At 38.0% G+C, this 16,298-nt stretch overlaps 1 protein-coding gene across 1 annotated transcript in view; it reads left to right on the top strand.

Annotated features, from left to right (window-relative positions):
* Positions 1-1,680: 1,680 nt before the first annotated feature.
* CYSLTR2 (cysteinyl leukotriene receptor 2) overlaps positions 1,681-16,298 on the top strand; it is a 302,134-nt gene continuing 287,516 nt past the window's right edge. Inside the window, exon 1 of the mRNA XM_044073171.1 lies at positions 1,681-1,752. The gene's annotated coding sequence lies outside the window, so the exon portion shown is untranslated. The remainder of the gene's footprint in view (positions 1,753-16,298) is intronic.

Below are 16,298 nucleotides of genomic sequence, written 5' to 3'. Positions count from 1 at the left end.
TGCAAAATACTTCCTGCAATAATTACATATCCTGTATCAGCTTTAAATCATTAGGCAAAGGAACTGTTTTATTATGTCAGAAATATAAAAAAAATGTATACTTATAAAACAAATACAAAACATTTAATATATACTCCTCCTTTCTCTAAGCACAGTAATGCCCTCCAGAGTGGGTATTACAGGGAAATAATGAACCTTCCAGAGTTGGGAAAGATCTCCTCCTGTATCATTGGGCCTCATAACATCCTGTTGGGCATAATTGCTTGCTTATTGGACCAACAAGGAAGTGTTCTATGAACCTAACACTGCAGACTGAAGGCATTATTGCCTCTGAAAAGTCTGGTATTTTCAAGTACTACACCTACCCTGAAAGGTAGTATTATGCTTAGAAAATGGCCTATGTTAAATTGTTCTTAAATAGGTTCATAGGTTCATAGGTTTATACTAGGCTATCTGCCCTAAGGCATTTATAAGCCTAGCCCAAAGTTTTGTGGCTTACGCCACCCCTTATATGAAAAAATACTGTGCCCATTAGTTTGTTGTGCCTCTGTCCAGCAGTGACACAGAGATGATTCCCGGGGTAAACCTACGATCTCCCATCCACAGGTCAAGATTTCTCTTGAACAGAGCCAGTGAGGTGCTCTGCCTCACATGGACCGGGATTTTATTCCACAGCATAGGGAGTCTCTGAGTGATAAATCTATCCCCCCAGCACGTCCTATTTATATCCGTGCTAAGGTTTAAGTCGCTTGCTCTAGTGGTTTTGGTGGATTTGGATTTTTTGAGGCGGAGCATGTCCATTAATTCCGGGTTGGACATGGCCTTGTATGTCAGGCACATGTCACCTCTGAGCAGACGGTATGCGACTGAATAGAGCTGGAGTTTCTTCAATCTGGCAGCATATGACAGATTTTGGAGTCCCTTTATCCTTCTGGTGAGGAACTTTTAGGGTCTCTCCAATTGCTGCAGATGTCAGGTGAGATACATCCCGAATGGGGCATTGTACTCGATCATTGGTCTGATAAGTGAAGAGTACAGGGGGACAATGACCTCACTAGATCTGGATGTGAATCCCTTCATGATCAGGTGGGCAATGTAGAAGGTCTTTCTAACCACTTTAGCAACGTGAGTGTCAAAAGAAAGGCCACTGTCAACCTGGGTCCCCAGGTCCCTGATAACCTCTTCTGTGCTTAGTGAATTGCCACCTATATGGTAGCTTGGGGTTACCTTGTTTTTCCCGAAGGGTATGACTATACATTTTTTGGCGTTTAACTGTTAAATGTTGATTTTTAATTATGTTTGCATTGATTTGTCATATTGCCTTGTTGTTGGTTGGAGAATGCTATAGTCCCATATGTAATTTGTATATATACTGAAGTGTAAGGTGTATTACTTTTCAAAACTTTATCTGAATCTGCTTTGATAAAGACATACAGATAGACAGGAATGCACATATGCATGCATAGACATAATTTTAAACTGATTAGATCTGCAAGTTTAAATATCCTGAATGGCATAACAATGTAATGTGGCTAAAATTTATCTGTAAGTACACACTGTAAAACAAGTACCATAGAATTAGTTCTTTGATTAGTTTTAACTTTGTTTATAGGAGTTAAATTTGGCTAAACACAGTGCTCATTTTAGCTTTTTTTTTTTTTTACAGATAAATACAGGCCACTTGCATTTAAAGTTGTTGTCCAGGACAAGTTGATGACTACTGTTACAACTGCAATTTGTCAAGTTGTAAAGGTAACGTTATGTTTTTAACTTGATACAGAATGTTAGATATGTTGCTTTTTTGGAAATATGAGTTCTAGTTTTTAGGACAGGGTTAATCCTGATGTTAATTTGTGCTCATCATTGTTTGTTCATAATACATCTTCTCTATGCTTAAAAGAGAAAAAATAATGATTTGATGGAAATGGCTGATCTGATGTCAGACTTGGAGTCTGGGTATATTTTATATTTTATCATAGGCAAAATCAGTGGAGTAAGAATGCAGTACTCTGACAGAACAGACAATGAATTCATGACCACTACTGGCAAAGAAAATCTGCTAAAGAATGACAATATAAAGAAATGTACATTTGGTGGATTTTTTTACAGAAATTTGCATAGAAATGAGGCTATTTTTCAGTTTGGTGATAGTCTGGAAGTAGGAGAGAATAAAAAAAAACTAAATTACAATTATAAAGCTGTGAATACTAACTGTAACACTAAACCCAGCAGCAAATGTCTTGGTGATCTCTCTGAAAATTGTTTTTTTTTTTTTTAATACCGTGGAAAGAATATCATTATCTCTTTGCTGTCTTGAAAACAGAAACACCAGAAATATGATATTTAAGAGACCCTAATGTGTTTGCTTTGCATTCAGTTTATACTATAATGTATTCTATAGCATTTAAAGAAGTGTATTGTGGGTCTTCAGATAAGCTCTCACATTAGAACCTGAATAGAAAATGCACATAATAAGAAGTTGCTATTATCTGAATAGTAATAAAAGACTGCATCAAGAAGTAAAGATTTCTGTGCAGAATAAAGTCTATGTTAAGTAGAAATGTGTAGTGAATGCATGAAGCACTAATCAACAGAACCATTCTGGTGTTTCAGTTTTAGATAACAGTGGTACTGTATCATATCTACATAATATAACTAAATATATTTATTTTAAGTTGGAGACAAATATACTAGTTCTTAATTTAATCAATAATCCATGAGTGTGCGGGGGTATATCAGGATTTAACCATGGTTGGTGTGGTTTGATCAGAAGGGCAAAGCCAAATCATTAAACAAAAAGCCAACCATGGGTAAATCCTGATAAACCCATACACAGGAGTAGATTATTGTTATTATACAATGATATTATTTAAGAAAGAAATTGCTTAGCTTTCCTAAATAATGCCATTGTATAACGGTATTTTAGTATTCTTCTGCTTCCTGGTCTGCATACTAATGCACTGCATATGTGTACCTACTTCTGTACGTTTGCATAGAACATCAGTGCAGTGCAGGATAAGCAGATTATCTCTCTCTGTAGCTATTTTTTTCCACCTTTAGAAATTTTAACCCCAAACGTTTAGGTGAGATATGTTAGAAATATGAGGAAAATCAGGAACCTTCTGTAAAAGACTGGGCAGTTTGGAGGTATGGCTACTGGAAGTACAATCAATCATATTGCCTATAATCATACCTCTAAATCAGTCAGACTTTTACAGAATGTTTGTTATATTCCTCATATTTTTGCCCTGTTAATGTAAAAATTGTGAGCTAGCATATTCCAATAGAAAGCCAGCTGCTAAAGAAGAGCTTTTTATTGGTATATGCTCGATTTACAATGGCCATGCTGTTTGGCCTATCCAATCAGCGTGCTCATTTTTGTATAGTAATGAGCCGTTATTGTATAATTTGGGGTATATGACTTTAGTATTTATTGTAAATATTTATTTTTGCCAGCACACTTTGCACTCATATTAATCTACTGTTTTAGATATAGAGTGGTTGATGGGGTTCCTTATTTTTGTATGTCTATTTTCTACCACAAAATAATTAAACATCTCATCATAGTATATAGTGATATCCTAAAGATATATTATGATTTGATTTCTTTTATGAAAGATGAGGCCACTTTTGGTAAATTTTTGTTTGATCATAGAATATCTATGTATGGTATTCCTGTAATCATATGATTCACTTTAATTTAGGGAAGCTGCAGTCACTGTGAAAAAATATTTTTGGTGTCATGGTAGATGCCTATCTTGTATATCACAGATCAGAATCAGAACCAAGATGAAGTTAAAATCATAATGCAATAATCATCTAGTGGAATCCAATAGTATTGCTACAGTATTTTAAACTTCTTGCTGTAATTGTTCTTTGCTTGGCATAGTAGTAAGATTAGGGTTATTCACACTGAATTTCATTTAAATGAAGCATGATTTTGCAAATATATTTAATATATATCTGTGGGTATAACCTGTCAGTAAAAAAACATGGCATAAATGTACTTTTATGTAGGGGAAAGAGTCCAACAACTGCTCCCCAGTTTTTACTACTTACATTGTCTAACTATGAAGAAGCAGAGAAAAAGGGGTCTGCTACAAGTGCTCGTACAACAGTTGCTCTCACTCCCCCAAGAATAAGGTTCCATAACTACTTAGCCCTCCCAACACCAAACAAAATGAAACTGTGTAGTCCTACCAGAGCCCTAATTCTAACTTTAAAACTCCCACCCAGTTCCTAACTTGATTGCTCACTCCTTTATCCTAAACTTTACTCACTTTGCCTAAATTTAAAAACTCAATTGTTCCTTAAACCTAAAACTTCACTCCATAAACCTAAACTCCATCTCACTTCCTAAAGTTAAAAATTCTCTGCTACTCCCTCACCCTAATTTCCTCTGCCACTCCCTGACCCTAATCTCCTCTGCCACACCCTGACCCTAATCTCCTCTGCTGCTCCCTGACCCTAATCTCCTCTGCTACTCCCTGACCCTAATCTCCTCTGCTGCTTCCTGAACCTAATCTCCTCTGCTACTCCCTGACCCTAATCTCCTCTGCCGCTCCCTAATCCTAAATCCACTTCCTGATCATTGCCCGAATCTACACTTCCACACCTTCCCACTCCCTTCCCATGGTTACCACACTTATCTCACTCGAACTTGAATAACATGTTTGGGTAAGGTGAGGCAGCTCCTTGCCCAAACTGATATTAGAGTTTGAGTGGCAGCCTGCGCAAGCTACAAGACTCGAGTCCCTGGCTTCAAGACAGTGGTCTTCAAGACTCGGAATTCAAGCCCTTGTAATACAACAGAGAAAAATTACACTTTCTGGTACAACCTATGTATCCTTTTCTCTCATAAATGTCTGACCTACTTTCCATGACTTATTACACTATAGGTTTAAGAAAAATAATAGGCGTGCTAAAACATGCTTTGATTAAGTGTCATTTAATGAACTGCTATGTTTCCTTAGTAATTATAAGTACAGTGAAAAGTAATACTATTATAATGAACATTAACAAACATCAGCATTAACCGATGTTAATTATATAAAGATAATGCATAACATCTTGGGTGTCTCTAATTGTAATTCTTGTCCTGCTACAGTTAATAATAATGCATCTAGGACAAAATATTTAAAGCACCCTTTGTATGAGGGCTTTTAGTTTGAACTTTAAAAGGTTACTGGTAAACTGTGATGCTTTATTATAGATAATTAATACACAGCTGATAAAATGGATTAAGTCAAGGATGACAGGAAGGTAAGGATAACAATTTGTCATTAGCTGGCACCCATAACAACACTACCAATACGCTCTCTAACAGTTTAGAAATGTGGCACTATCAACACACAAAATCCCTCATAATGTTGCATTAGGCAGCACTAAAAATACCTGAATATTTGTTAAATTTACTACAGAAATTCAAGAAAAGTATAGAACGCAGTTTAATAACGTGCTGTTCCTTGACTGACAGTTTGCAAAATCAAATACACAGCTTAACATTCTTTGCAAGACAAAAGAAGTATTTGGCTAGTCTGATGGCTCACATCATCAGCACTGTTGGTGACACAAGTTATGGGAAAGGATTTGGTCCTCTGGTATAACTGACTGTGGAGGGTACAGGATGAAACAGCCAATGGCAAGCTCTCCTGTCACAGGCGCAGGATTCATGGAGCATAGTGCCAGTGCGATATGTGACAGAAACCAAAAGCCCTGCATTCATATCTTCAAAACTGGAGGGCAGTCCAGATGACCAGGGTTTTATTAGAATGGAGGAGCCAAGAAGGAAGGGCAAGGAGTAAAACAGCATGGCCTGCTTAAGTCTATTTAGGGTTTGGGAGGGCAATTGGTACTCAGGGAACTATGATTTCTCTGGTGAAGACTAGGGAAACCTCTTCCCATGTTTGTTTAGGCAGGGCATCATCTCTTGTGGAAGTGAGGGATGACTTGTGCAGACAGCCCACTGCAGGCCCTACCCTCCTTTGCTTTGACAAGATGGCCATTTGTAGGGGAACATAGAGCTAAAAAATATCCTCCCTAATGGCTGTTTAAATAATGGACCCTCACTGCTAACCCTTACCCTGGTGATAAGGGATGAATAGGCCAATTGGCTAAGAAGGGGCTGCTGGTCAACAGGCAGAAGAGGCAAAGTACATTAAAATTGGTGACAGTAATACTGTCTTAACTTTATTATGCTAGCTACTCCAACAAGGTAGCGACATTAACTGGCGACTACATAAATGACAGCTCTGGGTTCAATGTCCATTACTCTCCTTTGGATCCACTGTCCTCTGGGGCTAACAACGTGTACTATAATGTCAAGTTCCCAAAGAGTTGAAATGCTCACCTATTGAAGGGTTACATCTATGTGTACCTGGTAAACAGCAATTTGGGGATTCATTGGTTGGGTGGGTAGGTAGGGAAGCAGAGGCTGCACAGGGTCACATGGGTAGAGCTGAGAAAACATTATTGGGAAACCTACCACATACACATTGTATGTACAGGGCTGCACAAACAACCTCCCACAATACAAGTATCGTAAATATCTCTAAGGCTGTCACTTTTTGAAAATATTATTTTTACAGTGACCTCAGGCAGGACTGCTTTTGATAAAGGAGCTTTTACTGGGGTTTTAATCTATTTATTTGGTGGGCTGTGACTCAATGAATTTCAGCACATCAACATTTCTCCCCAGGAACAGAAATAAAAACAGTAACTATCAATCTGCAGTTTGGCAACAATTTTGATGTGAATAGTTATAAATCAATGCACCACTAAAGTTATTTTCTCCAAAGAACATGTTTTAGAAGAAATGAATCTGAAAAATACCTTAACTGTAATTATTAGTAAATGTGAATGTTATAGTTTACAGATTAATAGTTTGATTTTTATTTTATTTTACATTTGTTTATCAGGTAGTATATACTGGTTACAACTCACCATTTGCAGGTAATGCCCAGGTGAATACTTAACAAATTAGAAAGAAAAGTGAACAGAGAATCAGTAAACTGTACATAAAAACAGAACAGAAAAAGAAAGTAATAATATATAGCACAAACTGTACAGTAGCAATTAACAGGTATAACAGCAATTATGAGAGAAATGCAAGTGTTACAATTCATAAGGTTATATGTCATGTTTAAATGGTGGAAATACTAAAATAGGAGAGCAAAATGTGTGACAAAATACAACTATTCTGAAAGAAGCAATCGTTCATTCTCTTCAGGCCTATGGAGTGAGATTATAATTAAATTATTTTTCACAACTTTGAAAACCTCCTTAAACAGTATAAAAGAATTTAAAGAAAGAAAGAATGAATATAACATCAGCCAATAAAACTGAAAATGTAATTACAAATAATACCTACTCAAGTTAGTCTGAATGTTATTTACTATACTGGAGTCTGGAACTAAGATGAAAACTACCACCAGGATTCAGTCAACTTGTGTAGTTCTCAGCTTGCACTAGTGGAAATGAAAGATAAAGCCTTAACTATAGCCCAACTCATCTGACTTTGATTACTGTCTTGGGCTCTTGACTGCACAGGCTGGTAATATGGGTATGCCTATCCTAGAGGGCAGGGTCTGAACGCTTGGGTACTTTACATGATAGCAGTTGATCAGGGGTGGAGTCCAGGGAAGCCTGGGAAGTATTGCCTATGGGGGGAGGGGCAGCTCTTTGGCTGAGTTGCACATGAGGCATGGGCCATATGCTATAATCCCATTGTACTCCATCCCTTGGACAGAGTGAGAATGCACAGGGGGCGGGATTAGGCTTAAAGGAGAAAACACTTACTTGGCAAGAGTATGATGCTGCTTCATGATGCCTTGAACTTCTCATTAGTCCTGAACAAGGGTTTGACTTACACGTAGGGAGGCTAAATCAGGTTCAGTAGACTCAGTGGATGAGGAGAGGGCAATGTGTCAGCTGATGGTCAGCTCTGAAGGATCCCAAATACTGTGTAGAACACAGGTTGGAGTCATGTGCTTTGTGTACTACATAAGCATTTTTCAATTCTTAGTCATGCTGTTGCTCAGTAATGTACCTCATTGGTACTGACCAGTGAGGGTTTTGGAGCCACATGTTAATATTGTAATCAGTGGGTGGAGCCTAATCTAATAAGACCCCCCTCAATAGGCAAGTGTGCTGGTCTCCTAGGACTATTGTGTAATACGGATGGCAGACACACTTATACTAAAATGTGTAAGTGTATAGTACATGACAATGAGTGTGGGCCTGAGCAGGGTGAAGTAGTGCAGCCTCACTCTACTCACATTGCTGTAGCAGGCAAATAGTGCTGTCTGCAGGTGTGTATGAGTGGGTCTGTTTGTGTCTGTGCAAACATACTAGTGAGTGTGTGTGTGTGTGTGTGTGTGTGTGTGTGTGTGTGTGTGTGTGTGTGTGTGTGTGTGTGTGTGTGTGTGTGTGTGTGTGTGTGTGTGTGTGTATGCATGTGCGGGTGTGTGTCTCTTGTGCGGGGAAGTGCATGCTTGCCATCACTACAACCTATGCTGCATCATTGTGCAGTATGGCAGAATACTCAGCAAAGTAGTGCAGAACTGCAGATGAGCAATTTATAGCCAAGCAGATTCACATTAAATGAGATGTTGAGCAGTCAGACTGTGTGCAACTATGAATCCCTAACTGCCACAGCACAGAAACTTAACATATTCATTGCAAAGCAAGTTATTCCGTAGAGTTGCTGACTATGAATTCCAACTACAGACCATAGGTATCATAGCCAGGAAATGAGCTGCAGAAACCATTATTGTGAAGCACCAATCTGGCCATGTGTTCCATATTCCCTCTGTCTAGGGCTGTGAAAATATTTTTTCCAAATCTTTTTTCTGTTTCATGAGTTAGCATTCTGCATCAAAGGAAGAAATTGTTGCAGTTGCAGTAATATTAAATATACTGAAATACAAATATAATGCAGACAATCCACCAAGTTTCCCTACCCCTACCATAATGGAAGGAAGCCTCCAAACCCTGCCTAACAAAGATTTTATTTACATCATAAAGACTCTACTATATGAAACAAAGAACACCACACCAGATTTTAATTTGCCATATTTCCTGTGCCAAAACTGAAAAGCTAAAATTACTCACATAAATAGGAACACCTTTCTGAGTCCTTCATACCTTCTTAACTCTAAACATAACAACCTTCAGATGAGACATTAAACTGTGGCCCCATCTGGTTGAGTAGGTGGTAGCTCAGGTGAATGTAAAAGATCCCATGGCACCTATCAAAAAGAGTAGGGATCCTTTATTTATATACAAAAGAACTGTTATTTACAGATTCCAAGATGGTGGTCGCCTGGTGAACTGCATCTACACTGAGCTCCCTACCTTATTAGTCTTACCTCAGTTTCTATACCTTTCAAAAGCCTAGGGACGTTCTATCGAATAAAGGAATCGACTACAGCATCAAAAATCAAACCATTCAGGACTTGCAGCTATAAAGAAAGTGTCTAAATCAACTGTATATCCTATATCAGCTTTCTAAGTCTTGTACTTACTGTGTTCCAGAAGGCCTCAATTTACTGCAGCACTCTGAAGACCACATGGCTAGACAGCAAAAATCTTCAAATGACCCTATTATAATGGAAACACAGACAACAAAAGCTAAATCTTCAATAATCTTCTCACCAGAAAAAGAGAATATCTCAAAAAGGCAAAAAACCAATAAACAACATCTGGAACCTAGCAAAAACACTAGTGCCATTACTGAGGTCTCTGGCTTCCACATGGATGAATTAAAACAGGCCCTACAACCCATACATACAGCCATCCAGAACTTCTCGGAACAACTTTCAAGCATTAGTAAATCTGTCACTCAGATTGCTGAAAGAGTGGGCACTCTTGAACAAAAAACACAGACAAATGAATCTCAAATCCAAACCCTTACTGAAGAGCTTTGTGCTAAATCCACAGTTATAACAGAACTCCAAACGAAAATAACAGATCTGGAGGCAAGAAGTCGGAGAAACAATACTCTGATCAGAGGTATCCCTGAGAGCTATGACAATCAAAACTTAATTACTACTGCAAAGCAAATCTTCGAGTCTCTATTACAAATTGACGGTGAGATACCTGAGATTATCATTGAAAGGGCCCACAGAGCTCTCCGGAGAAGGCAAGACACTTCAGACCCCCGTCAAGTTTATGTTAAGCTGCTCAACTACCAAGTAACACAAAAAATATTAAATGCAGCAAAAAAACATAAATCCCTAGTCTGGAACAAGCACAAAATCTCTTTTTCGCAAGACTTACCTGCAAGCATCAAGGAAAACAGACAAAAACTGGCTCCGTTTTGCGCAGATTTAATCAAAAGAAACATACGCTTTCAAATGAGATATCCTTCCAACCTGATATTCTATAGCAATGAAGTGAGATACTCGGTTAACTCTCAAAATGATGCAAAAACAGCCTTTATTAAGGCTTTCAACAAAGTTCCTATCTCCTGAAGCTATATTATCGCTAGCGACTCCCCCCTGTAGCTAGCTATCAGAATAATACAATGCCTCTCATGTACACGCTGGAAATCTCAATAAATCTACCGATTCTAATTTAAACAAACAAGTATTCTTTCATTTACCTGTGCAAAAGTATCAAAGACCTCTCTTGTTGATGGCGTCAAACACGTGTACGTGGGTACAAATCCTCTCACGGATGTTTCCAAGTGGGTCTCCTTTGGCCGCAACACCTGTCACTGCTGCAACATGCATGGGGCGATATCAACAACCTTCCGAATGCGTTGCCCCAGGAAAACACACAACTCTCTAGCCCAGCATCATCGAACGCCTCCCTGCAATCCAATAACCACGCCAACAACCCTCCAAGCAACTGCGAAGTGATGAATCCGGCGTTATCAGGCAAACGGTAAGCAAGGCTTGCTGACAGGCGCTTAGGGCAGCTATGGACCTCCGCTCTGAAGCGCTTCTGCTTCCTTGCGCCTCATATAACACTGTCAACTTCCAGTAACCGTGCAGAAATCAGTGAAGCACTACAGTCTTGTTTGTTTGTCAGACACGAGTCATTCTGGGAGCCAACTCATTTCTCAAGTATATTTCCCCAAGCTGTCTACTGCGTCACTTAGATTTCCTATTTGCATGAAAACCTTGTTGTTAAAACAGTATTTTGTTTCTTATAATTTGTATGCTGAGAGGCATGAAGCTTGACCATTGAGACAGCCTGATGAAAAGAATCCCTTGCATTTCAGCAGAAGTACACAAAGCACAAGTCTAAGCATTTTATACACAAAAGTAAAAAAAAAAAAAAAAAAAAAAAAACGGATCTGTCCTCCATTGGCACACAATTCTCTGTGAAGGTACAGTTATTTGACTTAAGCATACATACTATTGTAGAAATTAACAATAACTAGATTCAGGGAAATTATGAAGTATACAATGCAGGAAACTGTGCAAATATCTGTTTTTTTTTTCTTGTTTTAATTTACTCGGTATAATTTTAGATCATTGTGCTTATTTAGTGTAATAGTTCAAACAGGTTGGAAGAACAATATGAATGTAATAAACTATGTTGTATCTCCTGCAGAACGTTATGTATTTACTTATGTATTGAATTTAGTACATTACATTATTGCTGTTCAAAGCACATTTACTTACTGAAATGGTAAAAGGCTTTTGTCAAGTTTTACCAGTTCCAAATGTGTCAATCCTAACCAGATCCCATTCCATGTATACCAGTTTCATACATCTTAACTGTCCAGAATTTCCAGGTTTTTGCCTCATATTTTTGGTCTGTTCCTAATAAAAATGTAATATATACATGTATGTATATATTATATTTATGTATACTGAACCACCTATGAAAGACTAGGGTCCCTTGCATAATATCTTCTCTAAATGACATGATAAACAACCATATTGGTGTTACTTTGCTTTCTGTCCAAGATGTTTGAATTCTTCCCATAATGGACTGTGTGCTTCTACAATATAACATTTCAAATTTGCCCCCATACATGTCTAAACAGTTCCACGATGGTGTCGCTAAGATGCCTAATGCCTCTCCTGTGGTGCACAGAGTCACTTTAAGTTTGCTTGGTCTGCAGCGCACGTAAAGTCTAGATATGCGTGCAACACTTATGAAGGCTGCAACTCCTCAGTCATTTTATATCCATTAAGCCTATAGTAATGCGGGGCACGGGCTAGACTGTGCAAAACAATATAAAATAAAAGTAAACATTGTCTTTTGGTATTAAAGCCTGTATTCGGAAAGTTCCATTATCAGATTGAGTAATGCTGCTACACCAGGTTCAGGCATTATTGCTTAAGCCTCCTTCCTATAGTCATATAGTAATACTAAATACAACTAAAGAATACCAAATGCATTCTTAGTCAGTCCCTGACTGCTACACTTATTTTAATTATGTAGTGTCTGAGAGTCTGTTAAGAGCCTTGTTCTAAAGGGATTCACTATTATACAATATGTTGCTTGCAGTACAGGTCAAGATTGTAAGCGGACCCTAGACTGGTGTCTGTGAGAGAATGTTATACCCAAGGAACACAAACCAAGCTTTTAAAAGAGTAAGGTTACAGGGTTGTGTCAAGTAACTCTACTTAAGTTATGCAGCTAGATACACGTGTCATATACTCTGCCAGCAAAGGAGATGACTGTTTTACCGAGCCAAGTAATATACATACTTGTAGCATTGGATCTCCCTCCTTTTACCTCTCCGCGAATGCGGGGGATGCTTTGATGTTAACATAACTAGCTGGTAGAGTAAGGGCACCATACATAAACACTTGTCTCAGACAGAGTCTTTCTTATAGGCTACCTAGCTGTGCTAAGTCCTACTACTGTCAAGTCAAAAGCGTTAGTAGTATGCTGTGAGTCACTAAACTCACACATATATTTGTTAAAGATGGACTCCCGTGAGTATACACCCTTGTGATGGCATGCTGTCATATATACACGCTACATTACTCTACCCTACCACAGACCATGCCACAAGCTATCTAAACTGCATGTCAAATAGTATACAGTCTTAGAAGCTCAGTGGGTGATGTAGTAAGTAATCTAGGTAGGTTATGTTTTGGAAAAGGTATATTTTGTACATATGTATAGTAAAGTTTAGGTTGATGTTTATATGTATATATACTTCTTCATACAAGGAGTATGGGTGGTTAGGCACTGGGGTTAGTCTGAAGAAGCTGTGGGCTACCTTCTGTCTCAATGATAATCTCCTCAAAAAGGCAGTGTTAAAGATATATCAAGTTTTTCTCTCTCACTTATACCCAAAAATAAATCCTCCTAAACAAACCTTATTATATGTAGGTATAACAATAACCTCCCTCTTATTTCACTCTTCAATAACACAAATTAAACTAAGGAATTCAGTAGCTGGCAAATAGACTGTTGGAACGTTAAAGGCTTACAGAATGCTGAGAAAAAAAACCTAATACTACATCTTTTCTTTAAATCTCAGGCTAGTATATGTTACTTACAGGAGACCCATCTACCCAAAGAATGCTGGGAAAAAACTTCCAAAAAAAAATGGATCAGGACTATAATAGCGGGGGGCGATAGTTCAAACTCTAAGGGAGTAGCAATCCTAATTAAGAGACAATTCCAGGGCACTATCATAGACGGCAAGTCCGATAAATATGGTAGGTGGTGTTATTTTACATCCATAGTACCGGATTCTACTAAACCCGTTTTATTTCTGAACGTATATGGTCCATGTACCCAACAACACCTCTTCATCATGGATATTTATAATATCCTTAGCTCATTCCCAGACCACCTTTTTATTATTGGAGGAGACTGGAATATAGTTATAAATCCCAGCTTAGACCGTACCAGCAACTCCCCCTCATATAATTATCAAGCTTCTACTGCTCTGGAAGAACTAATGGCGGACTTTAATCTCATGGATACTATTGTCTTCGGTGCGGACGTATCTAAAAGCAGTATGTACACTTTTTACTCCCACTGCCACAAATCATGGTCACGTCTAGACTTCTTCCTAATCTCTAAATTCCTTTCTAAATTCAAGATTGCACTAAGGTGTGAACCTAGGTTATTATCGGATCATGCAAAAATCTCCCTTATGATTATCTTCACATCCGTTACCACCCCCCGGGTAGACTGGTCCCTTAACAACAACTTATTAAAACACAAAGAAGTGGTAGAGAGAATTAATAGGACATTGTCGGAATTATACGCAGGGTTTGGTAGTTCTCAGATAGCGCTGGACATACAATGGGCGGCTTGCAAGGCTGAACTAAGAGGGTATCTGATTAGTAAAACCGCATTCTTTAATAAGCTTAATAAAAGGAAAGAATCGGCTCTTACTCTAAGGCTAGCCTCCTTGGAAAGAGAATTTAAAACACATCCTGACTCCAAACTAGAGGAAATGATCAATACTACACATAAAGAACTATGTGAGCTACATTTATACAACTACTCGATACAGGAACAAAAACAAATTGCAACATACTCTGAATGGGCACAAATCCCATCTAGAACACTGTCTAGAATACTCAAAAACAATAGCGGTGCTCCAACAATTTCCATCTTGCAACATAAAGGGGAAATATACAAAACAGACTGCGAGATTATTAAGCTCTTCTATGACATATACTCGGACATTTATAGCAATAACAAGCACAACAATTTTAGTCTGCAGATGGATATATTTCTTAATTCAATCAACTTCCCATCTCTCACCCAGGAGCAAATATCCATTCTATCAGCTCCGTTTAATATGCAAGAGATTCAAAACGCTATTAATAAACTCAAAATAGGCAAATCCCCGGGCCCGGACGGCTTCACTACTAATTTTTCAAAACTTTTAATTCAAAATTGCCCTATCCTCCTAGAAGTCTTTAACTTCATCATGAAACATGGAATTACTGACATACACTGGAACAATTCAAAAACAATCTTACTACTTAAAAACAATAAAGAAAAAACAGACCCGCATAACTACAGACCCATCTAAACTTATAAATGTTGATATCAAAATCTTCTCTGCCATCTTAGCCAATAGACTTAAACAGGTATTACCACATCTACTATCACCTGACCAAGCTGGGTTCATGTCCAATAGACATACATGGGACAATACACTAACACTAGATTCTCTTATCCAGTTTACCAAAAAAGAGAAAAACCCGTTATATGCCTTAACTCTAGACGCATCAAAAGCATTCGACAGGGTAAACTGGGAATTCCTCTTCTCCACGTTAGCACTTTATAATATACCCACATCCTTCCTAGCTATGATCAGAACTCTCTATTCAAACTCATACACATATCTCTATATAAATAAAAAAAGATCTAATCCTATCCAGATTACTAATGGCATAAGGCAAGGTTGTCCACTCTCCCCCTTTCTCTTCAATCTATTTATTGAACCCTTTTTCTTATTTCTTACTCAAAATACATTTCATACTATTCCTAAAATCCTAAACACACAAGTAGCACTTTCAGCCTTCGCTGATGATCTAAATCTCTACTTCCAATACCCTAACACAGACCTGCCAAAAATATTAAAAGCAATCTCCTCCTTCTCTAAGGCCTCTGGGTACCAAGTCAATGATAAAAAATCACACATTCTCCCAATAAATCCTGAAGCGCATAAACCCTTCTTCTTCCCTGAATCTCCCTTTCACATCACATACAGTCTCAAGTACCTCGGCGTCAACTTTGAACACAACCAAGCCTCTATGCTTCAAAACAATCTGTTAAAATCATGGTCTATCATCTGTCAAGACCTACAAAGGTGGAAGTTATTGAATTTATCATTTCTCTCAAAAGTAGCTATTGTGAAAATGAATGTTCTCCCTAGACTCCTATATCAATTTAGTGCGACAAATATAATTATATCCAACAACCTTTTTTCACAGATTGAAAAAACATTGATCAAATTTCTCTGGTTCCCTAAGAATGTCAGGATTTCTTCTTCCAAGCTAAGTCTCCCCAAGGAGAAAGGTGGGGTGGGCCTCCCAAACTTCCAGCTGTATTATCTGATTATTAGCTCTAACAGACTGTGGTCCATTGTGAACATGAACAACAAAACCCAAACCCATAACCCAGCGTGGTTAAAGATATGGCACAAACATATCCTATCTAACAAAATTAATCCTAAGGCTATTCCCTTCTTATCATCCACTTCTTTGAATAGCTTAAAATTATTCTCTTTACTGAAATACCAAATAAAACTCTTTCAAAAGCTGATTAAAGACATTAATCTTCAATCTATCTTACCCTTTTTTCAACCAATACACCTCAACCCAAATCTTAAAATTAACAATAAGATGGTA

This window comes from Protopterus annectens, chromosome 5.part1, assembly GCF_019279795.1.
Source record: "Protopterus annectens isolate FY-2018-M chromosome 5.part1, PAN1.0, whole genome shotgun sequence".
Classification (NCBI taxonomy): Eukaryota; Metazoa; Chordata; order Ceratodontiformes; family Protopteridae; genus Protopterus; species Protopterus annectens.
The sequence above is the reverse complement of the archived record's forward strand: the minus strand, read 5'-3'. Positions and strand labels throughout refer to the sequence as shown.